This window comes from Choloepus didactylus, chromosome 6 (genome assembly GCF_015220235.1).
Source record: "Choloepus didactylus isolate mChoDid1 chromosome 6, mChoDid1.pri, whole genome shotgun sequence".
NCBI lineage: Eukaryota > Metazoa > Chordata > Mammalia > Pilosa > Megalonychidae > Choloepus > Choloepus didactylus.
The window spans coordinates 24,204,957-24,217,427 of NC_051312.1; the positions used below are offsets into that span (position 1 = coordinate 24,204,957).

Sequence of the window (12,471 nt, forward strand, 5' to 3'; positions counted from 1 at the left end):
TGTGATTGGGTAAAACTATTGTGATGTCATTGAGATTTGGGGTTTGTTTGTTACAGTAGCTAGTGTTATTTTAACAGACTCATAATAATTTTGTTTTCAAATATTCATCAATTACATTGAGCCCCCTGTGACATGTAATTTGTAATATTGCTAAGGTAAGACTAAGCCCTGTGTGTTGTGAGTCTGTCTTGTGTCTCAAAATGCACCATTTAGCAAAATACAAAACAAAAACAAAATAAAACAGAAGTGGGGGAATTGATATATATTAATTTTTTCCACATTTATTGGGGAGCATGGAAATGTATGTGAATGTGCACAGATATGAGAATAAGCACTTAAAGGTTGTCTCTAAACCAAACCAGTACAACTGTCAAAAATGGTATCATCGACTGGTAGGTGTATCTGAGAGTTGTGTTTGCAAAATTTACAGCTAAATGAGTATTGTCCTGTTCAAATTCCTTTGGATGTAGAATATTTATGCCAGCAGTAATGCTTTTACTAAATAGAGTTTGTGAATTCTCACTTGGTTGTTTTCAAAACCTAGACTCTCTTCTTGAATATAAATCAGTAGTGCAATTGTTTAATCCTTGAGAAGTATTCAAAGCAAATAAGAATAAAAACGGGCAGAATTGCTTTTGAAAATTCCTTCAACCTTCTGCTGCATGCTGAATATTGCAAAAGATAGTGAGGAAACTTGAACTGCAAAACTCCTGGTAATGTAAGATAAAATATAGCAAAAGTTGGTGGTAAAGTAGCACCAAGTTCAAAACCAGGTAGGTAACATGCTCACCAACTGCAGATTGAAAGGAACATGCAAACTAGTGTGGAGGTCCTGGCCTGAGGCTTGGGCTGCCAGAAGGACTTTGTCCATCACAGGAATTTAGACCTTGATTTACAGAGTTAAGTGGGGATATGGAATGATCCTCAGATACATAGAATACATGGACCCAAATAGAGTGTGCATACTTGGCAGTTACAATCTCAGTGAAGAATATTTTAGAAGCAATTTCTGATGCATTACAATACAATGGCAGTAAAGATATAACAAATGTGTGAACCCCAAGGATCCACCTTGCAGGGTTACATTCATTTAGATATGAGTGCAGGTGACATTGATAATGAAAATGGCCCCAGAATGCAAGAAGTTCAACAAAATAAAACAGATTTATTTAAATGAAGCCATATCAAACATACAGGATGTTAGAGAAACAAGGGTTTTAACAATTTCAGGATTAAAAAGTGTCATTTGGTCCAAAGAAAATTAAGGAATGTGCAGACTGGAAAGTTTGTTATGATGGTGAGTAAGTTGCATTCAGTCTTCAAGATACGATAGTCAGTTTTTAGGTTGATGTTCTGTGATAACAGGCTGAGTTAAAAGTGTTCAAAGAGAGATGCAAAGCAAATACTGAATGGCTCAATTTAAGGAAATATCTCAAATGGTTTGAGGATCTAGAAATATTTCTTAAAGTGTAGGGCTTTTAATTTTGCTCTCTCTGTATACATATTTGTGATTGTAGAAGTGGGAGACTCTAACTTTCAGGAAAGGAAACTTGAAGTTGAAGAGGTAACTGAACAAAAGCGTGAGGATGTTGCCCCACAAGTTAGGGGGGAGAGGCAAAATATACCCCAAATTTTTTAAAATTAGGGTGGGAATGCTCTAATTATCAGAGGTTTCTATATTAAACCACTTGTGACTTTTTCTGTACTCCTTTCTGAGATATTCCTAACTAAAGCAAATTATTGAGTCTAGACTTGGTCTCTCTTTGCTACAGAATCTTAGCTGGTTATTAAGACCAATTATTTCAATAAAGACTTTTCTGGTCATTGACAATATTTGAGCCATTGCTTTAGGAGCTGAATGTCTGAAGTGTTCCTAACTCACCCAATCTGCAGTTTGCTACTCTGTTTCCCCTTCTGATTTTCTGAAGGGGAAATGCTGCGGAAAACCAAAAATAAAGTTCCTGGTGAATTTCTCCAACTTCTGTTCCAGTATTTTCCTTCATACACGACAGAAATATGTGTCTACTTCAAAAACACTGAAATAGGAGTTACTTCTTCAAAGCCATATTCATTGAGAATATACTTTTCTATACCTTCTACAGGTAGGTGGATCTAAGTTAATATTTTTGTATGTGTTACAAACAGGAGGTTTATTTTGAGGATTGTAGTATTAGGACTAATTTCCAAGAGAATTTAGACTCTTCTGTCTGATTTGAGTGCACAGAGTGAGATTCCCAGTTGGGATCATTTTGTTGTTGTTGTTTTAATTTTCATTTTCTCTCCTTTGGGAGTTTGCCTTGTTTGCATTCATGATCTTAGGGCCCATCGAGGTTTGGATTCTGAAAACATAGTTTGGAATACTGGATCTTCTGCTTCCTCTAAATTTTGGTTTCATCTTCTGTATCATAAGTTCAATGACACCAGACATGGTTCCCTGAATGATGTTATAAATGCAAGGCAGTAAAGTGCATGCATGTAAATTTTTAATTTGAGAGACTTGCACATGAAAAGGAATATCATTGTAAGGGTTCTCCAAATCTTTTGCTGCATGAGCTGTTGTCATTGGCAAATACTTCAGATATTGCCAAATCCTAAGTGGTGGAAGACTTAACTGAATCTGTGTTCATATTATTAGTGAAGAAAGAGGTTTTTCTTTCTTGGTCCAATCCATACCTCACTTTGTTAATCCCCTTGGTAGTCATTAGCAGGAGGAAGTTCACAGGAATTACCTTGTATTTCTACACCATCTATTTGGACAGTTCTTTAAGTAACCTGCTTGAAATTTTCTGCCAGGTGACTCCATAGGATTGAGTGTCTACTCTCCCATGGTGTAGATGCCCTGCAAGGAATCTGGCTGAACACTAAAAGCTCTTCTTAAATTCATGGTTTATTTTCTCTACAAGTATATTCAGTGATCTCTCAGTGGTTATCATAAAGTATGATATGGCTGTATTCCTTGTAATTCTTTTCAGGGAGAGGAACATGTTGATAAGATTCTATGGCAAAGAGTTTAAATCATGAACTTTCAGTGTCATTCTGCCTGTTTCAAACCCTGCTCCACTGCTTTTTAAATTAGTGAAAATGGTCAGTTATTGAACCTTTTTGAGACTTCAGATATTAGGTTTCATGAGTTGAATGATTGAAATGATAATTCATTTATTTAATTAAGGTTTATTGAGGTGCTCACTATTTTTTAATTTTCCCTGGATATCTACCATATAGTAGGTGTTCTAGTTGAATTTTGATTGACCAAAAGCTGAGAATTCTAGAGGGAAATCCAGGCTGAACCTGATGACGGTAATGAGAGTTGCTTACAAGGTATCACCCCATCAAACATCCCACCATATTTTGACCACTGACTGTTCACCATTACTCTTGTCCTAAGACCTCTGAATGCCTAAAGGGGACTGAAAATTCTTCATTTTTAAACTGATTAGGCTTTGGTTTTTCTTCCCCAAGGACAGTACCCATACTTCTCACAGTTCTACATGTGGTCTTTATTCAAATGTCCCAATAAAGCACAATTAATTCTATTTCTCTTTCATATGCTCCCTACTCTCCATCCCCATTCACTGTCTCACTTCATAGTAAGTTTCACACTTGGACTCAGGAATATAACAGTAACCTTCGAAATGGTCTCTTTTTCACAAATCTTTCCATCTTACTAAATGCATGTTACGTGTTCTGTTTCCCTGGACTAAACTACTTCAATGACTCCCCATGTCTTTCAGGATAAAGTTCAAACTGCTTGGTTCCACTCACAATGCCCTGGACAATTTATTCACTGCTGTGAGCTCCAGCCCTCCCAAAGATAACACTTCCAGTCTTCAAGTGCATGTCTTTTCCTGGACTGTCTTCAAAAACTCACTGCCTCTGGCTTCCCTCTACTTCCCTCAGTGCACCTTTCTCCTGGTTATTCCATAGTTGTCCTTTCACTCTTTTTTTTTATTTTTTAAATGCAATTTTATTGAAATATATTGACATACCAGATAATAATTCAAAGTGTATAATCAATGGTTCACAGTATCATCATACAGTTGTACAATCATCACCGTAATCAATTTTACACTTCCATTACTCCAAAAAAAAAAAAAAAAACTAAAAATAAAAATAGAAAAGAACACCCAAAATATCCCATACCCCTTATCCCTCCTAAAATTTATTTATTCAATGTCTTTATTTTGTTACTCATCTGTCCATGCACTGGATAAAGGGAGTGTCAGTCATGAGGTTTTCACAATTACACAGTCACTCCATAAAAGCTATATAATTATATAGTCATCTTCATGAATCAAGGCTACTGGTTAACAGTTTAACAGTTTCAGGTATTTTCTTCTAGCTATTCTAATATACTCAAACCCAAAAAGGGATATCTATATAATGCATAAGAAAAACATCCAGAATGACCCTCAACTTTATTTGAAATCTCTCAGCCACTGAAACTTTATTTTCTATGAAATCTCTTCTCCCTTTTGGTCCAAGAAGGCTTTCTCAATCCTGCAATGCCAGGGCCAGGCTTATCCCTGGGAGTCATGTCCCACATTGTCAGGATGATTTACACTGGGAGCCATGTCTCATGTAGTGGAGAGGGCAGTGAGTTTACCTGAAGAGTTGACTTAGAGAGGCCACATCTGAGCAACAAAGGTCAGTTGATTTTTGACAAGTTTCCTTTCACTCTTGACTCAGGGATTTATACAACTGGTTCCTCCCCACACCTCTTGGGACTTAGATCTTCTCCCTTTCTTCCCATCACCATGGACTGGGTATATATCTACAGTTTTTCCCAATGCAGTAATTATATGGTGAATCACTAGTTTACAATGACTCAACATGGTGTTTTTCTAGCACACTTACTCTCACCTATGGGATCAGTGGATCATTAAGGCTAATGTGGGAGCTGCTCTCATACTAAAGCTTGGATGTTCTTCAGAGCCCTCTTTTGTTTTGGTCCCCAAATTTCAAGCTACCCAGTAAGTGGTTGGAGAAGCATTCTCAAATTTGTTGTATGCTGCTTTTAAAACCCAGTAATGCCTACCAAGAATTGTGTCTTTCATAACATAGAAGTTTCCAGGTATAATAAGTAATTTCATATCTAGTATCTAATACTGAAATCATCCTTAGGGAGTTTCTCTTTGGATAGTTTCATGTCTAATATGGTAGAGCCAGTGGCTTCACAAACTGTTAGTCGGAGTATCCTGGGAAATTTTAAAAAAATTCCTCACTTTAGATGTTCAGATTCCAAATCCCCGGGAACTACAGTCAGAGATCTGTTCTTTTAAAAATTCTCCAGATGATATTGTTGCAGTCAGGATAATTTGATATTTGGGTAAAATGGGCACTGTCCATGTGATTGTTTCTATTGTGCATTGTTTGCTAACTATCTACTGATGTTAAAACTCAGTAATAGTTGCAATGGGGCTAAAAAGTTGATGCTTTGGGTCTTCTTAACTGGATGTGTACTTCAAGACTCTTTAAACCCGGTGACCTTTGGAGTTCTGCTGCTTATTTCCTTATTGTTTGTTATTTCCTGAAACTTTCTGGGTCATTCAGGCAGACAGTAGGCAGATATTTGACATGGTGTGTGTATGTGTCAATGTTTAATTCAAGGAAAAATATATATACCAGGTATTTCAAGTAGAAAAAGATTCAATAAAGAGAATTTTAAAGTTAAAAATATTTGCAGTTGATGGAAGAATAGTCATCAGGAACATATCAAGGTGGTAGAATTCAGAGGTCAGAAATCTGCCCCTCATTTTCTGAAGCCAGTGAGTAGAACTTAGAATCCCCAGTTTGGTGATGAAACCACATCTAACCACTCATGTCTCTACTGTTTTGCTGACCAGAAAGGAGCAGGCATTTGGCTCACTTCTACTTTCCAGGTCTCCCATGGGTAAATCTGATTTCTATCCATAATGATAGGTGCAAGGATATACAGCAAATGCAGGTCTGAACATTCAATTTTGCCAATTAGAAGAGTGGAATGGATGTTGAAAGGCACTTTTCACAGTATCTGCCACCAAAGACCAGAGAATGATTTAAGGGCTACTACATTAGGAAGATTCTGAATTGATGATTGTGTTTTAAGCTTCTGCTTCATACATATATTCTTAAAGTTCATCCTGCCTTGCACTCCAGCTACCTCTCCAGTTGGTTGTCTCAGGCTTCTGTCTGTTATTGAGGTCTATAAATGATTCCTACATCATAATTCTTCTTTTCTTGGGCAATGGAGTTTATTTTTGTAAAAAAATCTCAGGTGTATCTTTAGTCTTTTGTTAGCCATAATGTCTATTTCAGTTACAGGTCTCCAATGGAGTTACCAGGGGCTGTCAGTTAATATTTAAAACTATGCTAAATAAATGAATGAATGATTCAATCACACTTGGTCTATATTTTCCTTCCTTCCTCTGGGTCCAAATAGCCTAAATGTGTAACTGATGATTCATGAATTAATGTGTAGTTACTGAACTTCAGAGAGTTCTATTTTACAGTGAGAGAAAGTAGCACTCCTTCTTTAATATAGGCTAACAATCAATAATGTATCACAAGCCAGAACCTACCACAAGTGGTTCCACCTTCAAATAAGCCTCATAGATGTGGCTGCTTCTGTCTGTTTGTCAGAGAGCCCATTTCCTTGAGATTTCCTTTAAACATTATTGATTGAAAAGTACTATGTGACTCTCTATCCCCATGTTTAACATAGGATATTTATATTCTAACATGAAGAAAAGTTATTCTTAAATGGAACACAAGTTTTCTCCTACAGAGCCTCAGTCCAACTTCATTCTACTTTTCTGATGACTGCCCAGCAATGTCTGGAGGTTCTGGACTTTGAAGATATGTTGACCTATCCTGGGCTTGAAGGCCCTTTCTTTGAAATAGTCTTTTAGGAGGAAATTCTGTACTGACTTCAGATTACTTTTTTTTCTCTTGTCTTAGAATTCATGAGGGGTATCATATGGAAATATGCTTCTTTTTCTTTTGCTGAATTCTCCTCATATTGTTATTATCAGTAAATTTTTTGTTAGTTCATTACCCCTCTGGTGTTACTTTGAAGGGAAACTTGTTCTTTCAACCAGTCAGTGTGGAATCTATAATATTTAGGTAGGTTTTCTATTGTCTGCCTTCAAAGTACTTGTCAAAGTTTTTCTGTCAACACATTTTCTTCCTGATTCGCAGGGCTCTGACTGAATTAAAATGATGGGTATGTATTTCATAAATGGATGACCATCATTCAGTACTTTAGATCCATCTACATTCTGGACTCTCTATTGGAGAAAGAATATGAAAATTGTTTCACCACTTCCCTTTCCCTAAGCAAGAAAGAGATAGATTCAAATTAAAGATAGTAAGTAATGAGAGAAATCAAGGTTTTCAAGTGCTAGGAAATGTTGTTAACATAAGCATACTGTGTAGAAAATAGAGTCCTAAGACATTCACTAAAGTAATAAATTTATTTTACATTCAGATTTGTGTAAAATTATAAGAGAATTTAGAAGAGCTTCATTGCAGATGATTCAAGGAAGTTGTACTTAATGGAAAGTAATGACATTTAAATATTCATTATTTCATATTTTTAACTATCTTATATATACAAATAAGAGTGTTTCTACTCTTTAAGAATTTATTTGAAATTTATTCAATGTATTAAATAATTTGCAAAACTTATATATGCTCTATAAATTTAGATAGACTTGATAAGGGTCTTCTCCACAGGTAGTATCAGATATGTTTCTCATCCTTGTTCTAGGGTAAATTAGTTCCAAGAGATGTTTACTGTATTTACACATTCCGATATCTCTATTTTGCAAGAAATATCACTGATCTAAGAGGAGAAGATATTTCTCAATTTCTGAAAATAAATTCATATGAATTCATATCTACCGGTTGTTTTGAGTTGCTGAATTTTAATAATTTGGGTTCAATCTAGAAGAACTTCTTCCTTATTCCTTGTAGAGCTTCTTTTACTTCCAAATAAGAAATAACTTATTAACTCAAGCTATATCAGGTGGTTCAACATGGGAATCACAATTCCATAAAACATGGAGGCAACTCTCATGTTGTTCTGGGAATTATTAGAATGATGCTGTAAGTACATGTAAAAGAGGGTTCCATAGAAAATGGTGACTGCTGTCAGGTGAGAGGCACATGTGGAGAAGGCTTTTTTCCTCCCTGCAGTAGAAGGCATCTTTAATATGGAAGATAAGATGTATATATAAGAGAAGATGACAGCCGACAGTGAACATCAAGTTAAATCCTGAAAAGAAAACAAGTAGCATGATGTTGATGGCAATGTCAGAGCACAAAAGGGCTAGAATTGTGGGAACATCACAAAAAAAGTGATTAATGATGTGGGTCTTGCAAAAGGACAGTAAAAATGATAAACCTGTGTGTACAGAGTTGTTTATTGAGCCAATTACATATGAACCAGAAATGAAGTGGGTGCATACTGTATGGGACATGACTATGGAATAGTGAAGTGGTTTACAGATGGCTACATAATGGTCCACTGCCATAGCAGCCAGGAGGTAACAGTCATTTGTTTGTCCCATAAACCCATAATTGCATTACATATCCCACAAAGGGAATTGATTTATTTTCTGATATGAGGTTTTGCAACATCTTCAGAGTGATAGCAGATGTATAACAGATATCAACAAATGCCAAATGTTGTAGGAAAAAGTACATGGGTGTCTGAAGTCTACAATCTGCTTTAATGAGTAGTATCATCCCAGAAGAAAGAATTCAGTCACTTCAATGCTATTTCCTTGTGTCATGGCTGCCAATGTCTAGGATTGTCCAAAAAGGATGGGGGATCTTTGTAATGTCTCAAAATTAAAATATTCATAATTTTACATTCACTTTTGTGGCTTAGATTTTTATGGCAAACATTCACAGTTGGGTTTATTCTTCTCCATTTTTTTCTATTTTATGACTTTGAAATCCCTGCATAAGCAGGTACAGTTTTTCCATGGCTTCATTTTCAGTTAACAGTATTTACAGACAATAAGACTGACTTCTAGTATGCGTGGTTTTATGAAACATAGATGAACACACTCTCCCTACCATGTTAAACAGTATCCATACTTGCATCAATTAATAGACAAATATGATTTCGTACTGTTTAAACAACTTATAATTTTTCTCAGCTATTTACTTCTTTAGACCTGCTACAAGCTGTTTTACATTAGTAGGGTTAAAGAAGAATTTTCCCTGAGATAGCCTTAAGTGTCATATGAGTTTCATTGCTCTCCCCCAGCCAGCCAGAACCAATTCCCAAAATATTTTCAATTCCCTTTCTCCTTCATCTTTTGAGTGAATATTGCACTAGGGAACCTTTGGAAATCTTATTTTAGAGTTGCTAGATGATTTATAGGAGACCAGGGAAATTTGAATTTCAGATTTACTATAAATAATTTTTTAATGTAAGTGTTTCCTAAATATTGCATGGGGTACTTTAATAAAAATTACTGTCTGTTTCTTGAAATTGAAATTTAACTAGGCATCTTGCATTTATACTTGGTAAGTGCCAACCAGACATGTATTGCTGTGGTGACCACAGACCAGAGTGTTCTTGCCAGAAACCCCTTCCTTCATTGGTGTTTTTTTTTTTGTTTTTTTTTTTTTTGAGAGTTTCATGCATTTACTTCTAGCTATTCCAGTACGCTATCCTAAAAAGGGTCATCTATATACTGTGTGAGAGTGCCCACCTGAGTGACCTCTCTACCTCATTTGGAATCACTCAGGTACCAAAACTTTATTTTGTTTCATTTTGCTTCCCCTTTTGGTCAAGAAGATGTTCTCTATCCCATGATATCAGGTCCAGATTCATCCTTGGCAGTCATTTTCTGCCAGCAACCCCTTCCTCCATTGTTTTTTAATATACTTTTTTAAAAATTTGAGAAGTCATAGGTTTACAGAAAAGACATGTGAAAATATACTACTCCCAGAAAGCACCTTAATGTTGACCCTTTGCATTATTGTGCTACTTATGTTAGAGTCATGACAGATATTAAACAATTTTTAAGTAATACTTTAAATGAGGTGTATTTTTCTCCATAAAGCACACTAATATTAACAACTTGTACTAGTGCTGTAAATTTTTTATAATTCATGAAAACACTAAAATTTGTATTATTAATCACAGGCATTGTGTACAACTAGGTTCAGTTGTTATACAGTCCTGTTTTATCTTCAAATTTTCTTTCTGGTAACTTCCATGATGAAAACTTCTGCTTTTAACTACATTCATGGATACAATTCAGTTAATTACACTCACAATAATTTACTACCATCACCACTCTCCATTTCCCAACACTTAAATGCTTTGTATGCAGAGTATTTTATGCCAGCAGTAATGCTTTTACCAAATAGTGTTTGAGGATTCTTATTTGGTCATTGTTTTCAAAATCTGAACTCTCTCCTTGAATATAAATCTGTAGTGCAATTGTTTAATCCTTGAGAACTATTCAAAGCTAAGAAGAATAAGAATGACAGAATTACTTTTGAAAATTCCTTCAAGATACTGAACCAGGTTGAGTAATGTAAAAGATAGTGAGAAATACTGGACTACAAGACACCTGGAAATGTAAGTAAAATATAGCACAGATGATTGTAAAGTTGTACCGAGTTCACAACTTAGTAGGGAAAATATTTATCAACTGCAGATTGAAAAGGAACCTTCAAACCAGTGTGGAGGTCCTGGCATTAGTTTTGGGCTGCCAGAAGGACTTTTTCCATTATGGAAATTTGGACCATGGGTTAAAGAGTTAAGTGGGAATACGGAATGATCCTTGAATACACAGAGTGCATGGACCAAAATATAGCATAGAGATTTGAGTGTTACAATCTCAGTGAAGAATATTTTAGAAGAAATTTCTGATGGATTACAATACAATGGCTGTAACACTATAACCAATATGCACACCCCAATGGTCCACTTTGAAGGGCGACATTCTTTTAGATGAGTGCAGGTGACTTTGATAAGGAAATGGCTTTTAAAACCATTTTCAGGATTGAAAACTGTCAATTTGGCTCAGGGAAAATTAAGCAATGTGCACAGACTGGAAAGTCTGCTTTCATGGGCATAAGTTGCTTTCTGAGTCTTCAAGATATTATAGTCAGTTTTTAGGGTGATCTTCTGTGATAAAACTCAGAGTCAATAGCTTCAAAGGAGAGAGATGCAAACCAAATAATGTTTGGTTTAATTTAAGGAAATATATCAAATGGTGGGAGGATCTAGGATCTTTCTTCAAGTGTGGGGCTTTTAATTTCTCTCTCTCTCTCTCTCTCTCTCTCTCTATATATATATATATATATATATATATATATGTATTTGTGATTGTACCAGGTGGAGACACTAATTGCCAGGGAAGGAAATCTCCAAGTTGAAGAAGTATCCTGAAGAAAAGTATGCTGGTGTTGCCATACAAGCTAAGAGTGAGAGGCATAATGGACCCCAATTTTATACAATTAGTGTGGGAATCATCTAATTATCAGAGGTTTCTACATTAAATCACAGATGGCTTTTTCTGTGCTCCTTTCAGAGATATTATTAACTAAAGCAAACATTGAGTCTACACTTGGTCTCTCTTTACTACAAACTGTAAGCTGGTTTTTAAGACCAATTATTTCACTAAAAACTTCATGGAGCATGGACAATATTTGAGCCATTGCTTTAAGTATTGAATGTCTGAAGTGTTCTGAACTCACCCCATCTGCAGTTTGCTACTCTGTTTCTACTTCTGATGTTCTGAAGGTGAAATGCTGTCAAAAACCAAAGGTAGACTTCCTGGTGAATTTCTCCAACTTGTGTTCTTGCATTTTCCTTCAGGCACTACAGAAATGTGTGTCTACTTTGAAAAAACTGCAATAGGAGTTACTTCTTTAAGTTACTTCATTTAGAATATTTGTTTCTACACCAGCTGCTGGAAGGTGAATCCCAAGGTGACATTTTTGCACGTGCTACAAGCTAAGGGTTTATTTTGTGGGTTGTAGTATTCAGACTTCTTCCTAATTTTGACCCTTCTTGCTGATTTGAGTACATGGATGCGAGATTCCCAGTTGAGGCTTTTTTTTTTTTTTTTTTTTTTTTTAATTTCAAGTTTCTCTCCTTTGGCATTTTCTTGTCTGCATCCATGATTTTAGGGACCATCATTGGTTTGGGATTATGAAACAAGGCTTGGAAACCTATATATCCTGCTCCCTCTAAATTTCAGTTTCATCATCTCTAAAATAGGTCCAACGATACCAAACATGGCTGCCTTAGTGATATGATACATGCAAGGAAGGTATGGTGCATGCATTTACATTTTGAACTTGATCTTTGCATATGATAAGGATTATAATTGCTAGGATTCCCCAAATGTTTTGCCTCATGAGCCATTGTTATTGGTACATACTTCAAATATTGCCAAAAACTGAGATGGCCAAGGCTGCAACTGAATCTATGTCACCATCAACAGTGAAGAAAGA

General features: G+C 35.7%; 1 pseudogene; it reads right to left on the reverse strand.

The window, feature by feature from the left end:
* Positions 1 to 7,996: 7,996 nt before the first annotated feature.
* LOC119536730 lies at positions 7,997 to 8,727 on the reverse strand (annotated as a pseudogene).
* Between the last annotated feature and the right edge of the window lie 3,744 nt (positions 8,728 to 12,471).